Raw genomic sequence first — 22346 nt, 5'->3', positions numbered from 1 at the left:
CTCTTTGCAACCCCACAGGTTATACATAGCCTACCAGGCTCCTCTGTCCAGGGTAAGGATACTGGAGTGGGTTTCCATTTCCTTCTCCAGGGGATCTTCCCCACCCAGGAATCAAGCCCATGTCTCTTGCAGTGCAAGCAAATTCTTTACCACTGAGCCACTGGGGAACATTCAATTAGCAGCATTGCCCCAAAACAACAGTTCCCATTGTGAGCTGCTCTGAATCCAGCACTTGACTTTGGTTCCAAACCAAGTAGTGAGCACTTGTCAGACCTCTCTCCCTCCCCATAGACCAGCCTTTTCTTCATGTTTTAAACCTGACTTGTCATCTTGACAATTATTGGTCCCCTTCTCCGTAGTCAATTTCTTCTAGAACACATCCATTTCCTTCCATTGTTTTTGTTACTAAAACAAGTATGCTCTGGGTGACAGCAGTGGCATGTTATTTAGTGCAAAGCAGTTCCTAAAACTGTTTAACTTTGGCTGCCTATGTATTTTTCAGTAAGAACCTACCCCTCTCTAGAGACCTGAAAAATATGTAGAAGCTGAAGCTTTTGTCTCAAGGTGTTCCTCTCCTTAGGTACATGTCCAATTCATGTCTTCCACTCAGTGGTTTGATGTTATTTTATCTTAACTAAAGTCTTTATAAACCTGACTCATCATTCTGACAGTTATTGGTCCCCTTAGTCAGTTTCTTCAAGCCTCCAAATGGACTGTGATCACATTTGCATGCCCCATTGGAGAGGGATTTGCTGTCTTTTAATAAGTCCCAAGAAGCCAGTTATCTTTTCCTTCCAGTTTTGGGAACAATTAGTGTGCCTGGGGTTGCCAACAGATAAAGGAGTCGGCTCATGCTGAAAAATCGGGAGGGAGGGAAACTACAACTAGAATGACACTCAGCAACGTCCAGTGCTGACACAATGAGAGAAATGTAAGAAAGGAGCACAGAGGGGCCTCCTTTCTCATCCTCCTTCCAAGGCACACACCCACTGAGGGCAATGAAAGATGGCACTTCTTGCACCATGCAGAGAATTATGATACAGCTCTGCTGTAGTGTCTAGGAAAAGAATAGACACGGGGGAGACACTCTTGCCTAATTACAAAGTAGAAGGTGATTGGATAAAAACTCATACTCAATGGTGACTCAGCGGTAAAGAATTTGCCTGAAATGCAGGAGACGCATGTTCAGTCCCTGGGTGGGGAAGATCCCCTGGAGAAGGAAATGGCAACCCGCTCCAGTATTCTTGCCTGGGAAATCACGTGGACAGAGGAGTCTGGCAGGCTATAGTTCATGGGGTCACAGAGTTGGACACAATTTATTAACTAAACATCACACTCAGTAAGTTATTAAAATAACTACTGAACTTTTATCTCAGTCCCATGACTGAGGGGCCTCATGTGCCATTGGCTGCTGCTACTTTTCCCTCTGACAGTGATTATTCTTACTCATATATCAGAAAGTTACATACATAAATTAGTTCAAATTAAAAAAAAAAAAAACACTGTATGATGTACTCAGCCAAACAGTGATGGCTTTATATTGAGGTCTTGGGAATTTCTTACATTTACTCAAGACCCATCAAGTGGGCCAGAGAGGATATACAGGTCACACTAGACAGGTTTACATCTATACATAATAACCCGACTTTATGTGCATCTGTTAAACTGGAGGATGATTGGCGTCCATTAGCTCTATTTTCCTAACATATATTTCCATGGTTCTCACAGACCTCAAGCTGGAAGCACTCTGGGAATGACAACTGCTGGCCTAAACTCAGCAACACCAGAGCTCCTGGGGAGACAGCTAGGATACTCCCTGCTTGTTTTCAGCTACAATATCCTCATCTGATGTTAAGCGTGATGATTTGTTACCAAAATAAATTGAAATATAATGCAAACCATAAATGCTACTTTGCCTGATGATACAGTGTCAGTCTCCAGCACTGTTTCTCTGACCTCCACAAAGACACGATAGGAGGCAACTCCAGCCCACCAGCCCTTGCTTTCTTCTAGATCTACAGTGGTCTTCTAAGAGATTCACAGCAGAAGCATCCACTTTACAGTTCCCAGCACACTGAGCTCCACGGCTTGATTGCATCTCAGTCTTAATATGTACCATTAAGAAAAAGTTAATAGCCTTCTACCATAAAGAGCCTGGAATAGCTCACTTCTTAAAGAAAAAAAAAAATGTGTTTTTAATTTAAAAACATATAACCTCCTGTGGATATTTTCTTGCTTTTAGCCATAAGTTGTATGGCTTTAGTTAGGCAGTATCTGCCTTGCAAAAAAAAAAAAAAAACTTTGTGACCTAAACAAGTTTATTGTTACTAAAGAAAACTCCTTGGAACAATTGATTAAGTCAAAGTTCTAAAAATAATAATTTCTGCTTAATTCCATTTACCATATACACCCTATATGATATTCTTTCTACATGCTTACTTTGCCCAGGGAAACTGAAAGTGTTCTAACAGATTTTGCTTTGAAAAAAAGATCATATTTTCAGAATAAAGACTCCTTGGAAACCAATACAAGCCAAGGAAAGTCTTCTATATTTACAGTTAACTGCTTCAAGTAATTGGAATTCATCTCATGGTAGATGTAGAGTTTTATGGTACAGATGAAGCATATTTTATAGCAAATATAACTGGAGTCATAGTAACGAAAATCATCCCTGGTCCCCTCTCGAGATGCTAAGTCCCAGCAGGCTGCACTGCATTAACTAGAGGAAGATCAGGTGCCTACGAATTGAGACAGCAAATGCCTGCCCCCTGTGGCTTCTACAGTAGACTGTGGTGTTCTACCTCACACAGATTCCAAAAGGAGAAATTAACCTCAAACAGGGAAGTTGTTTAGATGATGCCATGAAATTGAAAAAAAAAAACCTACCCACTACATACATAAGCAGTATTTTTTACTTTTTAAAGTTCTTTTTTCACTTCTAAAATTAGCTGGTAGCTTCAAAACAAACTCTAAGAAGAAAACAGCACTGATATAAAGTATGAGAAGAATGAGACTCCATAAATGAGTTCAACAACAACAAACAACATGAGAGAAATGAGACTCCACAAAGGTGGGTGAGGGGCCCAAGGCAGCAGAGTTAGTATTAAAAAAAAAAATAAAACTTAAATTCCATTTCCAACATGCCATGCAAGATTCATGGGTCCACCTGAAGAATACACTCCCTGATCCAATTAGGTTTGGTATTACAATACAATATTTGTCCCATGAAGAACCACAACTTACAGTATAAAATTTATTCTGTCTACATTCAACCACTGACCTCTTTTCCTTCAAATATGACCCAGACTTATTCAAAAATTCAAAAATCTGAAAATAATTTTGAAAAATACTGCTCTGCTCTTATTTGAGAGGTTGCAGTTACAAATTATTCATGAACTGCTTACAAACTGGTCCCTTTTGGTGAAGTATTTTAATGCCTGACCAGGTAGAAATGGGCGTATTTTTACCACTAAGTAGTCAAGTAAATATTACATGATTGGTTGAAGTAGTGTTTTTATGGTTCCCCTGGATATATTTTCTAGCAAACTCTCAACACCTTCCCCCATTTTTCAATATTAAGAATCACGGACCCAGATAGTCCATCATTTTTGTACAAGAGTTTCAAAGTTTAGACTTTATAGGTATAATTATGCCTGTATTTGTTCAATTTGGTAAGAAAAACAGGCCTTTGAGAAGCCATTGCCATAATTTATGCTTATATCCCAAGTGCTTCCCAATATTAGGGACACTTCTGAATTTCCACCTACGATCAACCATGGCTGATTTTACTGGTTAATGTCTATAATATAAGTAGTCCTCAACTTTTTATACCTTCCAAATCACCTTCCTTCAAAAACACTGATCGTCATGAGAGAAACAAACCAAACAATGCTTTGTTTCTGAGAATGAAGTTCACAAACTATCAGCCGGGCATTCTCCAGGAAATAAAACTAATAGGAGATAGACTGATTTATGATTAAAACTGACTCACACAGTCATGGAGCTGGCAAGTCCAAAGTCCGTGAGGCAAGCCAACAGTCTGGAAACTCATGTGTGTTGCCCTCTTAAGGTGGAATTCTCCCCTGAGAAATCTGTCTTTGCTTTTAAGACCTTCGGTTGATTGATAGTCCATGGGGTCGAAAAGAGTCGGACACGACTGAATGACTTTCACTAAAGCACTTTTGTTTCTCAAGAATTTCCAGGTGAGGTATTCACACCTTCTTGACCTGAGATGTATTAACACCACAAGCACTAGTTTCTACAAAAATCACCCCCCACCCCAGTCAATAATGTATTAATACAGCAATCCTGTGCAGACCATTAGAGGTAATGGTTCTCAGGTAAGGGTTTAAGAATTGCCTGTGGGATACCTTAGGCAGGAAAACACAGAACATTAGTCCTGCAGTTCGAAAGACTTTAAACTTTGTAAAGAGCAACAGCAGTAACAGAAGGCTTGTGTGATGGTTAAATTTTAGGTGTCAACTTGTCTAGGCTATGGTGCCTATTTGTTTAGTCAAACATTAGTCTAGATGTTTCTATAGGTATTTTGTAGATGTGATGAACTCTCCCACCAGCTGACTTCAAGTAAAAAAGATTACCCTTGATAATGTGTGTGGGCCTCATGCAATCAGTGAGTGAGAGTCTCTTAGTCGTGTCCTACTCTTTTTGACCCCATGGACTATCAGTCCCTGGGACTCTCCAGGCCACAATACTGGAGTGGGTTGCCTTTCCCTTCTCCAGGAGACCTTCCTAACCCAGGGATCAAACCCAGATCTCCCGCATTGCAGGCAGATTCTTTATCAGCTAAGCCACAAGGGAAGCCCAAGAACACTGGTGAGTTTAGCCTATCCCTTCTCCAGGGATCTTCCCAGCCAGGAATTAAATGAGGGTCTCCTGAATTCAGGCAGATTCTTTACCAACTGAGCTATCAGGGAAGCCCAAGGTGCTTTATGTGGAGATTAGAATATAAAAACAACAAGGAAAAAGCGATCCAATTATGTCATTTAATTCAACAGTCATACACTCGAATGAAGCAAGAATTAAATCAACTTAACTGTTTATTTCCATTTGGTGATAAATAGCTAACAATAAAGACTTCCCAAGTAGCTCAAGTGGTAAAGAATTTGCTGGCAAATGCAGGAGACTCAGGTTCAATCCCTGGGTCGGGAAGATTCCCCTGGAGGAGGAAATGGCAACCCACTCCAGTATTCTCACCTGGGAAATCCCACGGACAGAGGAGCCTGGTGGGCTACAGTCCACGGGGTTGTAAAGAGTTGGACATGACTGAGCACGCACAAACAGGTGGCTAACAATAAACAAGAAGGCTTAGCAGGTTGTTCTTTTAGGCCTCTCAGTTCAGTTCAGTTGCTCAGTCGTGTCTGACTCTTTGCGACCCCTGGACTGCAGCACGCCAGGCTTCCCTGTCCATCACCAACTCCCGGAGCTTGCTCAAACTCATGTCCATTGAGTCGGTGATGCCATCCAACCATCTCATCCTCTGTCGTCCCCTTCTCCTCCCAGCATCAGGGTCTTTTCCAATGAGTCAGTTCTTCGCATCAGGTGGCCAAAGTATTGAAGTTTCAGCAAAGTATTGGAGTTTCAGTTTTAGGTCTCTGAGTTCCCTTTTATGTACCTCTCCCCACCAGATAGTGAAGGACAGGGAAGCCTGGCATGCTGTAGTCCATAGAGTGGCAAAGAGTTGGACATGCCTGAGTGACTTCACAACAACCCCACCACAGAAGTCTCACACCCACCCATCCTATAGACCAAGTGCTTCTCAAGCATAGCTACACATTAGAATCATCTAAAGCATTTCGAAGGGGAAAAATAATGAAACAGAACAGTGCCCAGGGCCCCCTCTCAGAGATTCAGATTTAATCAGTCTTGATAGAAGCCATGGTGCTACCAAGCTTGCAAGTCCTACTCCAGCAACATGGCACCTTCCCAACTAGAAAAAGGAAAGCCTCAGAGATCAACCTGTTAGGCCTCTCTTGGCTAAATGATTGTACTGGAGAAGGGAAAATTTCCAATGCTGCTTTATCTCAATCTGCCACTGCATTTCAAAAATTCTGTTGAGTATGGAATGAAATTTTTGTCTCCCATTGTAGAAAATCCAGTCATAGATAGTCAAGTCAAAAGATGACCTTTCAGGACTTTGCTGGTAGTACACTGGATAGGAATCTGCCCGCCAATGCAGGGGACACAGGATTGATCCCTGGTCTGGGAAGATTCCACATACCGTAAAGCACCTAAGCCCGTGTGCTGCAACTGCTAAGGGTCTCACACCTAGAGCCTGTGCTCTGCAACAAGAGAAGCCACCACAATGAGAAACCCATTCCGCATAAGTAGAAAAAGCCTGAGAGTGGAAAAGAAGACCCAAAACAACCAAAAAAAAAAAAAAAAGATGACCTCTCCCAGAGGCGATTTCTATCTTGTCCATTTTTTCCAGGACCTAAAATACTCTTTTTCTCATTAGGCCAAAAGAATACCTAATTGTTCTTTCCATGACACCCATCATCACAAAGCTCTTAGTGTCACGACTTTAGCCTTTTTTGGCAAGTTCTGGTTTACAATTAGGGATAGGACCTACTTACTCATCCATAGGTTAGGGGTTTCGGATTCCTTTATTGCTTCTACCCCAGTAAGAAAGTTTCTAGCAGTCAATCATGTTTCTGTGTCCTCACTTTCCAGGCAAGAATACTGGAGTGGGTTGTCATTTCCTCCTCCGGGGGAGTCTTCCCGATCCAGGGATCGAAACTGTGTCTCTTTCATCTCTTGCATTGGCAGGTGGATTCTTTACCACTGCGCTACCTGGGAAGCCCCTTTTAATATCAAAAGCATGGATCTTCATATCCCTTGCATATTGCACCCTGAAAAGCCTCAGGAGGGCTTGTCCATTTCAAATCAAAATCTTTACTGCCACCGTGTGGATGACAGATATAAATTCAGATGACTGTGCTGAAATCTATCCTAAAATCAGATACTAATAAAATTGATATTAACAGTACATAAAATCAGTCCTGAATATTCATTGGAAGGACTGATGCTGAAGTTGAAGCTCCAATACTTTGGCCACCTGATGCAAAGAACTGACTCATTGGAAAAGACTCTGAGGCTGGGAAAGATTGAAGGCAAAAAGAGAAGAGGGCAGTCGAGGATGAGATAGATAGTTGAGTCCACTGACTCAATGGACATGAATTTTAGCAAACTCCTAGAGACAGTGTAGGACAGAGAGGCCTGGCGTGCTGCAGTCCATGGGGTCACAGAGAGTCAGATGGGACTTAGCAACCGAACAACAATCACCTGGAATGAGCTTACTTTGTGCTACAGCTCTTTATAGAACAACATGAAAAGCTTGGAGGCAAGTTAAAGACTGCAGAACTTTCAACTTTTAGTCTCAGAGATTTTAACTGTGTCAATTTGGCCACTTTGTGCACACACACCAAATAATTCATCTAAATTTTTCATTTTGTTCCTTCAAATTTTTTAAATTTTAGGAAAAAATTGATCCATTTTGTTTCTTACTAGATAACATTAGTGATAAAGTATGTCTTCTCAATATTAAACTCCCACCAAGATTGGTTAAAAGATGTTAAAAATAGTAATAAAAAAAACTTCACTTTTTACATACCGTATTGCTTTTCAAAGGACTTTCCTACATTATCTCCTCCAATCTTCATCACAGTCACATGAAGCAGATAATCCAGGTCCTAATACATCCAACTTACAGATAATGAATGCACTAATATCAAGCTAACAATGGTGATCTAACAATGATCATGAACACTGATCTAACAGTAACAAAATTTACTTAACACATTCCTTAAATCAGGGAACATACTGCTTTGTAATTGTGCCACTTCTCTATTGCTTAGTAACATGCCACCCTGAAAAAGCAGCTTAAAACAATAGCAATCATTATATATGCTTACAAATCTGAGGTTTGACTGGACCCAGAGTTTCTCAGACAGTGACAGTCAGGCAGTGGTTGGGGCTGGGGCCATTTTGCAAGTTTTTCATTCATATAAACTAGCCTGGGCTGAAAGGAATCCAACAGCTGGAGTCTGAATAGTGGAACTCCTTGGGCCTCTCTCTCTAGGTGGTCTATTCAGGTATTCTCCACATGGTGGCGCTAATGGTAAAGAATCTGCCTGCCAATGCAGGCGACACAGGAGATGGGGGCTTGATCCCTGGGTGGGGAAGTTCCCCTGGAGGAGGAAATGGCAACCCACTCCAGTATTCTTCCTGGAAAACCCCATGAACAAAGGAGCCTGGCGGGTACAGTCCATAGGGTTGCAAAGAGTCGGACACAACTGAGCGGCTGAGCACAGCACCACCTGGCAGCCTCCAGGGAGCCAGACTTTGCACCAGGGGGCTGAAAGTTCTCATAGTGAGTTTCCCAAGATATGATGGCACATGTAATCGATCCTCAGGAATCAGGCAGCATCCTTGCTACCACATTCTATTCTACAGTCAGTGAAAAGACTCATTCAGTTACCAGGGAAGGTGAAATAGCACTTTTTTTTTTTTTTTAAATGAATGCTGCTGCTGCTGCTGCTAAGGCCCTTCAGTCGTGTCCGACTCTGTGTGACCCCACAGACGGCAGCCCACCAGGCTCCCTCGTCCCTGGGATTCTTCAGGCAAGAACACTGGAGTGGGTTTTAATGAATGAGTATCACATAATTTGTAGATATTTAAAACCACTGTTAGTTTCATTGACCTCCATGAGCTAGGAACCACTATTATCTGCATTTTACAGATGGAGAAACTGAGGCACAGAGTGGTTAAATAACCACTCTCAAGGTCGGCGACTAGTTTACAGTGTTAGAATTTGAATCCACATAGTTTGACTCCAGACTCTATACTCTTAACCTATATACATATCTTATTGACACTGAAATTGGTAGTTAGACACACTGACAATTCCAAAAGGTATCCCAAAGGGTATTCTCAACCATAATTATCAAGTTAAAAAGTGGAAAAGCCTGTATTTATATTTCTCTTTATCCCATTTCCACAAGGAAATCAGATCTACCCAGGCTACATTTTGCAGAATATATTACCTTTTAAATAAACATTTATTGAGCATCTGGCCAGCATTTACAAAGGACATTCTCCCACTGTCAGAGGAATTTCCACTCTAGAGGAAAGACCGGCATCTATACCCATAAACTAGAGAGTAAATGACATCCCCAAAAGAAAGGAAATTGCAGAGGTAAGGGTTGGTCAGTGGCGAGTCTCCACATCTGAACAGCAGCACAGGTTCTTGAAGGCTTCCCTGGTGGCTCAGATGGTAAAGAATCTGCCTGTAATGCAGGAGACCTGGGTTTGATCCCCGGGTCAGGAAGATCCCCTGAAGAAAGAAATGGCAACCCACTCCAGTATTCTTGCCTGGAGAATCCCATGGACAGAGGAGCTGGCGGTTTACAGTCCATGGGGTCGCAAAGAGTTGACATGACTGAGCAACTAACACTTTCTCTTTCTTTTCAGTTTCTTGAAGGTGATGCTGCTCTCTGCAATTAAGTCAGCTCAAGGGCAGGTTACCTTGTAATGCCCCTTGCCCATGCAAGAAGCATGCCATCTGTCTTTTCTTCTCTTGCATCTCACCAGCCAAGTCATCTTTATTGAAAATTCCAGCTGGCAATTGAAGTTCAGAAGGACAATGAGAATGATATATCAATCATCAGCCTTTAGTTGAAAAATCACCATAAATTGTTTGGTTTTATCTTGTTAGTTTGTTTACCTTAGTGATAGGTAGGAAGATAACACATCAAAAATAGTAATTAAAATAAGTCATGCTGCCACATCTACAATCAGGCTCTGGATAAACAGAAATGAGACAGAATATGTCTTCCAAGGTCATCAATAACCAGCTCTGGACTTTCTTTTGTACTTGTTACTTAATCCTCCTTTTTACTCAAACTCTCCACAGGGTTTCCAGTGTTCAAATCACAGTGATAATAATACTTTATATATGTTTGACACTTTTCAATGTATCTGTCCTTCGTCTAGCCCGGACCCTCCCCATGGGGCCAGGCATTCACAGGGCCAAAGGGACATGCACACCCAAGAATCCATTTTTCCTCCTTCCAGACCTTGCTCTAGGACACAGGGTGCAGAATGACTTGCAAAATTCCAGCACCTACACAGGCATCTTCTGCAGGCTGACCGCACTGTCAGCGGGCCAAGAGGGAGTTGTTTGCAGAAGATGTGGACAGGGTTCAGACACGTGGGCTGAGGACTGAACATGTGTGTAAATGAGATCATCAGAGACCTGGACAGATTGGACCTGGCAAAGAGACAGTGACAGGTCATGGGCTGGAGGCTGGCTTTCTGCCTTCTACCAAGTTCAATCATAGAGCTCAGAGGACTCTAAGGATTTTAAACTTAAACCCGGATGTTCAGGTTGTTATGAAGGCATATTTGCCAAACTAGGAGGAGAGAACATATTTTATTTATTTAACAGCTTGTTAGCTTAATTTCAAACTTTTAAATATGTAGACATATGCTATGTGGGCCTCCATTTGGATTCTTACACCTTGGCCTGCAGTTTTGGGTCCACTCTGTATTTTGCAGGTACTAAAATGAGTCAATTAAATGATTTCTTCCCTTTATCCCCCACCACCTAAGAGCAGTTGCCAGCTGTCTCACCCAAACAGGTTTAACAACAACAAGTTACACCCAGGCTTATCAGGATGGTGACTTAAAGCAAGCTACTGGCTCTCTCTCCTCCAGAATCAAGCCTGGAAATTGTGAAAGAAAATGAAAATGATTTGAGGGACTAACAACCATAATGATAATTATGAGAATCCTGGAGAGTCTGAAGGCTGGAGGATCCCCTAAAGGCTATCTTGAACTTGGGGACAGAGAGGAGAGGGAGGTTGAATTGTAATGGTTTCAACCCTGGGCAGAGAAAGTCAGAGGAAAGCTTCTAAACTCAGCTCATGCACTCAGAAAAGTTTAAAACTCTAAGAATATCATAAAAGAAAGCCTGAATGAATGAAAAGACAGTGTATGCTCCCACAGTCAATAACTTGCTATCATAAAAATATCAATTCTCTTCAAATTTATCTATAAATTAAATGCAATCACCATTAAAATTCCCAATGAATTTTTTATCAGTCATTCCAAATCCTTATTTGAAAATGGTGGACTTCCCTGATGGCCCAGTGGTAAAGAATCCACATGCCAAAGCAGGGGATATGGGTTCAATCCCTGGTCTGGGAAGATCCCGAAGCAGCTAAACCTGAGCACCACAACTACTGAAGCTGTGCATTCTAGGGCCCACATGCTGCAACCACCGGAGACCATGCACCTAGAGCCCATGTTCTGCAACAAGAGAAGCCACCACAGTGAGAAGTCCAGGCACCACTGCTGCTGCTGCTGCTGCTGCTAAGTCACTTCAGTCATGTCCGACTCTGTGCGACCCCACAGATGGCAGCCCACCAGACCCCCATCCCTGGGATTCTCCAGGCAAGAACACTGGAGTGGGTTGCCATTTCCTTCTCCAATGCATGAAAGTGAAGTTGCTCAGTCGTGTCCGACCCTCAGCGACCCCACGGACTGCAGCCCAGGAGGCTCCTCCATCCATGGGATTGTCCAGGCAAGAGTACTGGAGTGGGTTGCCGTTGCCTTCTCCAAAGACATAGTACAAAACCATACAAATAATTAACAGTGTAATAACATACAAAGAGTTAAAAAGAATAAAATAGGAATCCAGGATGTATATGGAAACCTAAAACATGATGGTAATGGTACCAGAAATCCATGTGAAAAAGTTGTTTTGTAAATGGCTTAGAATTTTTAAATTGTGTAGGAAAATTGAATTGAAACCCTACCAATTAGACACGCAAAGATAGACTGCATGCAAATGGTCTAAAGGCTTTAAAGTAAAAGATAATTCTCTGGAGTCAATAAAAATGTAGGGAAATATATTTGTAAAATGGGGTCAGGAACTACCTAATAAAGATTCAAAAAAACAAATCATAGGCAAAATATTGATGTATTTTATTACATCAGTGTTAAGGATTTCTGTTCAACAAAGGGTAAATTCCACAGACATATGCAGATGAATAATATATCTGCAAATCTAAAACCAACAAGGTGGGGATTTCCCCAGTGATCCAGTGGTTAAGACTTCGCCTTCCAGGGCAAGAGTTGCAGGTTCCAGTCCCTGGTCAGGGAGGTAAGATCCCACATGCCTCATGGTCAAAAAACCAAAATATAAAACAGAAGTAATATTTTAAGAGATTCAATAAAGACTTTAAAAATGATCTACCATCAAAAAAAATCATTACAATATTAAATGGTAACCAAAAAGGCATTAAAATCTAGAAAATATGACAAAATCCACAGAGAATAAAAATACATTAATTGAATAGTTGAAGCACAGGGAAATTTTAGGGTGGTGAAAGTGTTTTACTGTGGTGGTAAATAAATAATATATTAATAAATTTTTCAAAACTCATAAAACTGTAAAATACAAATAATGAACCTTAACATATACAATTCTAAAGTCATCACTTAGGAGGTCAAGGATCATGAGAAAAAATAAGGACTGTGACAAGAGAATCTGACTGTATTACACATGTATGAAACAACTCCACTTTAAAGGATAAGGGGAAAAGATACTCACCTACATAACTTTAGAATTAATGAAGTCTTTAGGACTAAAGGCATAAGGAATTTCACATAAGCACTGTAGTTGCATTGATAAAGTTATTTCCCATGGGGATATACCAATGAGTTAACAATTCTGATACTGCAATACAGGTGTTCTGAAAGTGAACAATTAAATAAGTAGATGGAGGTTAGTAGGAATGAGGTTTCTCACTGTTGGAGTGAAAGTTTACAAGCAAATGAGGAGGAAGCTGAAATGATGAGTGTTGGATTAGAGTTGAAGATACCAGTAGGACACACGTTTAATTTAGGGACTTCCCTGGTGCCTCAGATTGTAAAGAATCCATCTGCAATGTAGGAGACCTGGGTTCAATCCCTGGGTTGGGAAGATCCGCTGGAGAAGGGAAAGGATACCCACTCCAGTATTCTGGCCTGGAGAATCCCACAGAGAAGACTGGTGGGCTACAGTCCATGGGGTCACAAAGAATTGGACATAACTGAGCGACTAAGCTCACACACGGGTGGCTCAGCAGTAAAGAATCTACCTGCTAATGCAGGAGACGCAAGTTTGATCCCTGAGTTGGGAAGATCCCCTGGAGAAAGAAATGGCAACCCACTCCAGTATTCTTGCCTGGGAAATCCCATGGACGGAGGAGCCTGTAGGACTACAGTCTAGGGGGTTGCAAAGAGTCAGACATGATTTAGCAACTAAACAACAACAGATGGTAACACACAGAAATATTTATACATGTGTGTCTGTACAGGGGGTGGTATACACTCCTGTGTTTGTTTGCTCTGAGAAGGCCTAAAGGAAACAATAGTCCAGGAGCAATGAACACACCCAACACTCAGATTTTGGTTTCTAATACCATTCACCAACAAAGGGATCTAACAGTTTTTTGGAGAAATGGCTGTTCTAGGACTAGGGGAGGAAGTATTGAAAATGAACGTAGAGGCTCTTGTAATGCCAGGAAGAATGAAAGTGCTAAAAAAACAACAACAAAAAAAGGAAAAGACCCACAAAGATTGGGGTAAAGTCAAAGGGACACAGGAACCAATGTAAAGAGTTTCCAGTGGTTATATCTGAAACAAAATAGATACACTGGTATTGGATTATAACCCAAAGTATAAACTAAATGTCCATAAACTAGTTCATTCTAATATAAATAAATGATTACATAAACTAACAAATGAGAGAGAAGAAATAAAACTCCCCTGCAAAAGCATTTCAAATAAATTATGAAGATATTCCTCCTTAAAGGGAGAGGGAGCATAACTCTCCATTCTTTAAGTGTAGACTTTGCCTAGTGACTTCCTTCCAAAAAGCACAATATGGAAAAGGAAGGGGGAAAAATAAACTTCACAGTCGAGAAGCCTGAAAAATTCTCTTTAGCCAGATGATCAAAGTCAACATCAACAGTGATAAATCATGTAGATAGTATGTACACTTGATGTGACGGAATGAAAACAAAATTCTACTTCTGGTGTCTTCCTCCTAAAAATCCACAATTCATGAGAAAAATATCACATAAGTCCCAACAAAGGAACATTTACAAAATATCTTGGACCAGTACTCCTCAAAACTGTCAAGGTCATCAAAAACTAGAAAAGTCTGAGAAACTATCACAGCCAAGAGGAGCCTAAGGAGACATGAAGACTGAATGTAATGTGGTGCCCTGAATGGGATCCTGGACAAGGAAAAGTATATTTGGTAAAAACTAAGGAAATCTGAATAAACTGTGGTTTGTTAATTGTAACAAATGTAACACACTAATGTAAAATGTTGTTAGGGGAAACTATCGAGGTGGGGAGGGAATACGGACACTCTGTATTATTGGATCAATTTTCTCTAAATCTAAAACCCGTCTAAAATATAAAGGCTATTAATAAAAGTTCAGCTTATCAGTGAGGAAGCCGGGAAAGCTTGTGAGCATATAAAGAGATAATCACACTCATGTGTTATCAGAGAAATGCTAATTAAAACATTAGTGAGATATCACTTTGCCTCTGTGAGACTCAATGAACTTGGAAATCTGGATAATGCCAGCTTTGGAGATTTTTGTTAGTAGATAAAAGAACCCTCGGTGTTCTGCTGGCTGGAGCGCAGTCTGGTGTACATGTTCTAAGAAGCCTTTAGTCACTTAATTACAGGTACAAAGTCTGACTCCACATTCCACACTAGGAGATGGATGATAGGTAGGTGGATAGACAGATACATACTAGATAATGGATAGATAGATAAAAAGAAATAGATCTCACATAGGTGCACAGGAGAACATGTAGAAGGAAGCTTTTGTGGAAACAGAGTCAAACAAAAACTGCATATCCAGCCCTAGCCTAGAATAATAAACAGGTAAAACATGAGGGATGCATACCATGGAATATTATACAGATTTTAAAACATCAGAAGATATACATTTGGAGATATGAGTGGTCCTTAAAGTCACAGTGCTGACCAAAAATTAAAAGAAACACAATGACTTTTTTACACATTACTATCTACATAAATTAAAAATGCATACATGCAAAACAAAATTTTGTATTTAATAAGAACAGGCGCAATGAAATTATCTGTAGGAAGTACATGGAATGATTACTTATAGGCAAAGGGAAGTGGGATATGAGGAATGGGGATAAATTGGACAAGAGATGAGCCTTCCATGAACCATAGAAGATAACATGTATTAACTGCATGTGAGTAACATTATTAACTAAATTTCTGCCCTTGAGGCCCAACGAGAAAGAAAATATATCCTAACTCAGATACGGAAATGAAGTCTGAAATCTCAGATGAGTTCACTCCCACACATTAGATACTATTCAGGTCCACGCTGTCCGTGGCTTTTCCCAAGACCTCTCCCATGGTCTGTGACAACAGTTGAGGGAGAGAAGGATATTACGTGGCTTCCTAAGGAATTCTACAGTGTAAGTCATCCAGGGCTCCAGTACTCAGGTCTTCATGGCAGAGGCCCATCCTGTCATTAAGAGCTCCTTCCCAGGGACCAGTAATGCCTATGGTCTCTTGCCCAGGAATCAGTTAGCCAAGGACTAAGCCAGAACTTAGCATTGTCTGTATGCTGTTGAAAAGTAACCTGCATTGTCACTTACTCTTGTGATGCCAACAAAATTCTAACAAGTATAGTAAGAAAAAAGATAATGTTTCCCCCAGCATTAGACTGATTTGGGTCCTGCTGTGGTAGCATGGCCCCCACACAGTGCAGAGCAGGGTCAGATCCAACACATTCAGAGAAAACCCTGTTCTTTATAAGGCCTTGAAGAACTCTTCTCCAAGAAGCAGAATTAGTTCTAAATGGTTAGGATGGGGATTGGTTCAAGAGAAATATTACCTGATTCATGATCCCATTGAGCTAAGCCTGGGCTTAGGTTACTTAAGATCTCTAACTAGGGTCAATTAGGAAGGATTATTTCAATAGCTGAAAATTATGTTTACTATGTGCCAGGCATTGTTCACAACGCTTTATCAGCACTATCCCAAAATTACACACACACAAACACACAGATACCTCTATGAGATAGGTTCAATAATTATGCAAATTTTATAAATGAGAAAACTGACACACAGAGAAATTAAGTGACTGGGTAAAGGCTGTGTGTGTGCGTGTGCTCAGTCATTCAGTTGCATCCAACTCTTTGCCCCTCGGACTGGAGCCCACCAGGGTCCTCTATCTATGGGATGTTCCAGGCAAGAACATTGGAGTAGACTGCCATTTCTTACTCCAGGAATCTTCCCCATCCAGGGATCAAAACCACATCTCTTGCATTTCCTGCATTGACAGGATTCTTTACCACTGTACCACCTGGGTGAAGGCTATTGTTGTTCAGTCACTAAGTCGAGTCTCACTCTCTGCAGCCCCATGGACTGCAGCACACCGGGTTCCTCTGTCTTATGCTGTCTCTTGGAGTTTTCTCAAATTCGTATCCATTGAGTCAGTGATGCTATCTAATGATCTCATTCTCTGCCACTCCCTTCTCCTACTACCCTCAATCTTCCCCAGCATCAGGTGTCTTTTCCAATTAGTTGACTCTTCACATCAAGTCCTTCCAATGAATATTCAGGGTTGATTTCCTTAGGATCGACTGGTTTGATCTCCTTGCTCTCCGAGGGGCTCTCAAGAGTCTCCTCCAGCACCACAAATTGAAACTATCAATTCTTCAGCACTCAGCCTTCTTTATGGTCCAACTCCCACATCAGTACCTGTGTGCGTCTCAGTCACTTCAGTCTTGTCCAGCTCTCTGTGACCCCATGGACCATGGCCTGCCAGGCTCCTCTGTCCAAGGGATTCCCCAGGCAAGAATACTGGAGTGGGTTGCCAATCCCTTCTCCAGTGATAAAGTATGAAGTGAGTGAAGTAAAGTCTCTCAGTTGTGTCTGACTCTTTGAGACCCCGTGGACTGCAGCCCACCAGGCTACTGGAGTGGGTTGCCATTGCCTTCTCCAACATTAGTACATGACTACTGGAAAAACTATAGTTTTGACTATATGGACCTTTGTTAGCAAAAGGATGTCTGTGCTTTTTAATATGCTGTCTAGGTTTATCATAGCTTTCCTTTCAAGAAACAAGTGTCTTTTAATTTCATGGCTGCACTCACGGTCCACAGTGATTCTGGAGCCAAAGGAAAGAAAATCTGTCACTCAGTTCAGTTCAGTGGCTCATTCGTGTCTCACTCTTTGTGACGCCATGGACCGCATCAAGCCAGGCCTCCCTGTCCATCCCCAACTCTCGGAACTTAACTCAAATTCATGTCCATCGAGTTGGCGATGCCATCCAACCATTTCATCCTCCGTCGTCCCCTTCTCCTCCCACCTTCAATCTTTCCCAGCATCAGGGTCTTTTCCAAGGAGTCAGTTCTTCACATCAAGTGGCCAAAATACTGGAGCAAGAGCTTCAGCATCAGTCCTTCCAATGAATATTCAGGACTGATTCCTTTAGGATGGACTGGTTGGATCTCCTTGCAATTCAAGCGACTCTCAAGAGTCTTCTCCAACACCATAGTTCAAAAGCATCAATTCTTCAATGTTCAGCTTTCTTTGTAGTCCAACTCTCAAATCCATACATGACTACTGGAAAAACCATAGCTTTGACTAGATGGAACTTTGATGGTAAAGTAATGTCTCTGTTTTTTAATATGCTGTCTAGATTGGTCATAGCTTTTCTTCTATGAAGCAAGCGTCTTTTAATTTTATGGCTGCAGTCACCATCTGCAGTGATTTGGGAGCCCAAGAAAATAAAGTCTCTCAGTGTTTTCATTGTTTCCCCACTTATTTGCCGTGAAGTGATGAAACCGGATGCCACGATCTTAGTTTTCTCAATGTTGAGTTTTAAGCTGACTTTTTCATTCTTCTCTTTCCCTTTCAGCAAGAGGCTATTTACTTCTTTGCTTTCTGCCATAAGGGTGGTGTCATCTGCATGTCTGAGGTTATTGATATTTTTCCCGGAAATCTTGATTCCGGCTTGTGCTTTATCCAGCTTGGCATTTTGCAAGATGTACTCTGCATATAAGTTAAATAAGCAGGGTGACAATATACAGCCTTGACATTCTCCTTTCCCAATTTGGAACCAGTCTGTTGTTCCATGTCCAGTTCTAACTGTTGCTTCCTGACCTGCATACAGATTGCTGAGGAAACAGATGAGATGTCACTGCTTCCACTTCTTCCCCTTCTATTTGACAAGAAGTAATGGGACTGGATGCCATGATCTTAGTTTTTTTAATGTTGAGTTTCAAGCTGGTCTTATCACTCTCCTCTTTCACCCTCATCAAGAGACTCTTCTGTTCCTCCTCACTTTCTCCCATTAAAGTGGTACTAGCTACATATCTGAGGTTGTTGATGTATTTCCTAGCAACCTTGATTCCAGCTTGGGATTCATCCAGCCTGGCACTTCACATAATATACTCTGCATATAAGTTAAATAAGCAGGGTGACAATATACAGCCTTGTTGTACTCCCTTCCAAATTTTTTGAACCAGTCAGTTGTATGTCCAGTTCTAACTGTTGCTTCTTGACTTGTATATAGGTTTCTCAGGAGGCAGATAAAGTGGTCTGGTTTTCCCATCTATTTAAGAATTTTCCATAGTTTGTTATGATCCACACAGTCAGAGGCTTTTGAATAGTCAATGAAGCAGAAGTAGATATTTTGCTGAAACTCCATTCCTTTCTCCATGATACAATGAATGTTGGCAATTTGATTTCTTATTCTTTTGCCTCTTCAAAACCCAGCTTGTACATCTGGAATTTCTCAGTTCACATACAACTGAAGCCTAGCTTGAAGGATTTTGAGAATAACCTTGCTAGTATGTGAAATAAGTGCAATTGTATGGTAGTTTGAAGATTCTTTGGCATTGCCTTTCTTTGGGACTGGGATGAAAGCTGACCTTTTCCAGTCCTGTAGCCACTGCTGAGTTTTCCAAATTTGCTGACATATTGAATTCAGCACTTTAACAGCACCATATTTCAGGATTTAAAATAGCTCAGCTGGAATTCCATCACCTCCACTAGTTTTGTTGGTAGTGTTGCTTCCTAAGGCCCACTTGACTTCACACTCCAGGATGTCTGGCTCTAGGTGAGTGATCACACCATCATGGTTATCTGGATCATTAAGATCTTTTTGTATATTCTTCTGTGTATTTTGCCACTTCTTCTTAATGTCTTTTGCTTCTGTTAGATCTTTACCATTTCTGTCCTTTACCATGCCCATCCTTGCATCAAATATTCCCTTGATATTTCCAATTTTCTTGACGAGATCTCTAGTCTTTCCCATTCTATTGTTTTCCTCTATTTCTTTCCATTGATCACTGAGGAAGGCTTTCTTATTTCTCCTTGCTATTCTCTGGAACTCTCCATTCAGTTGAGTATATCTTTCCCTTTCTCCTTTGCCTTTTGCTTCTCTTCTTTTCTCAGCTATTGGTAAAGACTTTTCGGACAACCACTTTTGCATTTCTTTTTCTTTAGGATGGTTTTGGTCATCACCTGTATAATGTTACAAACCTCTGTCCGTAGTTCTTCAGGCACTCTGTCTACCATATCTAATCCCTGAATCTATTCATCACTTATACTGTATAATCATAAGGGTTTAATTTAGGACATATCTAAATGGCCTAGTGGTTTTCCCTACTTTCTTTAATTTAAGCCTGAATTTTGCAATAAGGAACTCATGATCTGAGCCACAGTCAGCTTCAGGTCTTGTTTTTGCTGTCTATATAGGGCTTCTCCATCTTCGGCTGCAAAGAACATAATCAATCTGATTTCGGTATTGACCATAATCAATTTGATTTCAGTGTTGACCATTTGGTGATGTCCATATGTAAAGTTGTCTCTCAGGTTGTTGGAAAAGGGAACAAAAGACAACACATGACCAACGTGTTCTCTTTGTTCTCTTTGTGTTCTCTTGACAAAACTCTGTTAGCCTTTGCCCCGCTTAATGTTGTATTCCAAGGCCTAACTTGCCCTTTTTTCCAGGTACCTCTCAACTTCCTACTTCTGTATTCCAATCCCCTGTGATGAAAAGGGCATCTTTTTTTGGTGTTAGTTCTAAAAAGTCTTGGATGTCTTCCTAGAACCATTCAACTTCAGCTTCTTCAGCATTAGAGGTTGGGGCATACTTGGATTACTATGATGTTCAATGGTTTGCCTTGCAAATAAACAGAGATTATTCTGTCATTTTTGAGATTGCATCCAAGTACTGCATTTTGGACTGTTTTGTTGACCATGAGGGCTACTCCATTCCTTCTAAGGGATTCTTGTCCACAGTAGGAGATGCAATGTCATCTGAAATAAATTTGCCCATTCCCGTCCATTTTAGTTCACTGATTCCTAAGATATCGATGTCTACTCTTGCCATCTCCTACATGAACACATCCAGTTTACCTTGATTCATGGGCCTAACATTCCAGGTTTATATGCAACATTGTTCTTTACAGCATCAGAATTTCCTTTCACCACCAGACACATTCACAACCAAGTGTTGCTTCCACTTTGGTTCAGCAGCTTCATTCTTTCTGGAGCTATTAGTATTTGCCCTCCGCTCCTCGCTAGTAGCATACTGAATACCTTCTGACCTGGGGGGATCATCTTCTGGTGTCTTATCTTTTTGCCTTTTCATGTTCATGGGGTTCTCCTGGCAATAATACTGGAGCGGTTTGCCATTTCCTCCTCCAGTGGACTACATTTTGTCAGAACTCTTCACTATGGCCCATCCATCTCGAGTAGCTCTGCACAGCATGGCTCACAGCTCATCGAGTTACCCAAATGCCTTGGCCATAGCAAAGTGGAGCTGGGATTCACAGCTGAGCAATCTGACTCAGAGCCCTTGTACTCAACCTGTGTACCACTGTCTCTGCCCATTGGGCATGGTACTTAAGGAAGAGCAAATTCTCTAAGTTATGCCCTGGGTTATGGTAGAAAAAAAACTACTCATGGTTTGGTCAGAAAGGCATTATCTACCTATATATTCTAACAGCCAGGCTCATTTAATATGTTTTATCTGGGTCCAAAGCTTTTGTTTTCCTTCCTTCCCTTCCTCACTCCCTCCTGTCCTGTTTCCCCTCCACCTTTCTCTCTCTCTCTTACTGCTATTGTTATAAAATTGATGAAAATGTGGTGGAATTTTTTTAATGTGTCAAGCATACTGCAGAATTGAAGGTGATAACAAAGAAGACATTTGGTAATGGCTTCCACCTATGAGAATGGCTTGAAGAAGTTAAAAGAGATGCAAAATTTTTTGTTAAAACTCTCAAATGTCACGTAGCCAAGATAATCCCCCAAAATCCTAGAAATGGTTTTTCCTGGTAGAAGCCTGTGTTTTTCTCCTAGCTCCACTATGTTTCCAGAAAGCAACACCAAATAAACAGTTCTAAACTCCTCCAGACATTCAATACATTGTCTGAGCTAAAAGAACTGAAGAAGCAAACCAGCAAGTGTGACAAAGAGAGAAGAATCCACTATTATAAGTTATTGTCTAGTTCAACCATAGATTCAACAAGTGAAAAAGAAAATGAAAGTGAAGTCACTCAGTCGTGTCCGACTCTTTGCAACCCCACGACTGTAGCCTACCAGGCTCCTCCATCCATGGGATTTTGCAGGCAAGAGTACTGGAGTGGGTTGCCATTGCCCTCTCCAAGCCAGTTCTTAAATATTTAAAAGTTTATCATGGTAGATTTTGAATGCTTTCCAATAGGCAAAATTAATTTATCAAAAGTAGAAAGCATAATCTGTTTTGAAACAAGCATCATTGAAACTCGTTACATAACTCCTCTACTGCTCTGACTGTAACAGCCTAAGTTGTATTTTATATAATATATGCTGTGTACTCTATTACATGTACTCTATTAACCTTTTTTTATTTTAGTAACTTTCAAAAATACTTGCCAGCAGTCTACTTCCATCCAGCATATTTCTAGGCTATTATAAGTTATCAAGGGCCCAAGAAATGGAAACTTATTCTAGTGCTAGCATTAGAAAAAAAAAAGATTATATAGAAGGAGTTACAGACATAGCCATCAAATATACAGTTATGGAGATATGGATGAATATCCATATTACATATACCACTTTGACCTTCTGTTAATATAACTAAGAAAGGACTGCCAGAATGGGAAGTTGAATTTATTACATATACTGAAAACCTCACAATACTTCAGGCAAGTACTTTATTCTATATTCTGTGAACTGAAAAGACCCCTTTTCCCCCACTGTTGGAATGCCAGAGAAA

General features: G+C 40.9%; 1 protein-coding gene across 3 annotated transcripts in view; it reads left to right on the top strand.

Annotated features, from left to right (window-relative positions):
• The window catches only part of GC (GC vitamin D binding protein), a 51786-nt gene extending 37169 nt beyond the window's left edge, over nt 1-14617 (top strand). Inside the window, exons 13-14 of one of the 3 annotated variants that reach the window (XR_009737054.1) lie at nt 19-52; nt 1729-1905. The gene's annotated coding sequence lies outside the window, so the exon portion shown is untranslated. Of the gene's footprint in view, nt 1-18; nt 53-1728; nt 1906-9489 lie in introns of those variants that run through there. The other 2 variants (XM_061420426.1, XM_061420425.1) reach the window with 2 other exon arrangements.
• The last annotated feature ends 7729 nt before the right edge of the window (nt 14618-22346 follow it).

Source organism: Bos javanicus, chromosome 6 (assembly GCF_032452875.1).
Source record: "Bos javanicus breed banteng chromosome 6, ARS-OSU_banteng_1.0, whole genome shotgun sequence".
NCBI classification, from domain to species: Eukaryota; Metazoa; Chordata; class Mammalia; order Artiodactyla; family Bovidae; genus Bos; species Bos javanicus.
Note: the sequence above shows the minus strand (reverse complement) of the source record. Positions and strands in the feature narration are given on the sequence as shown.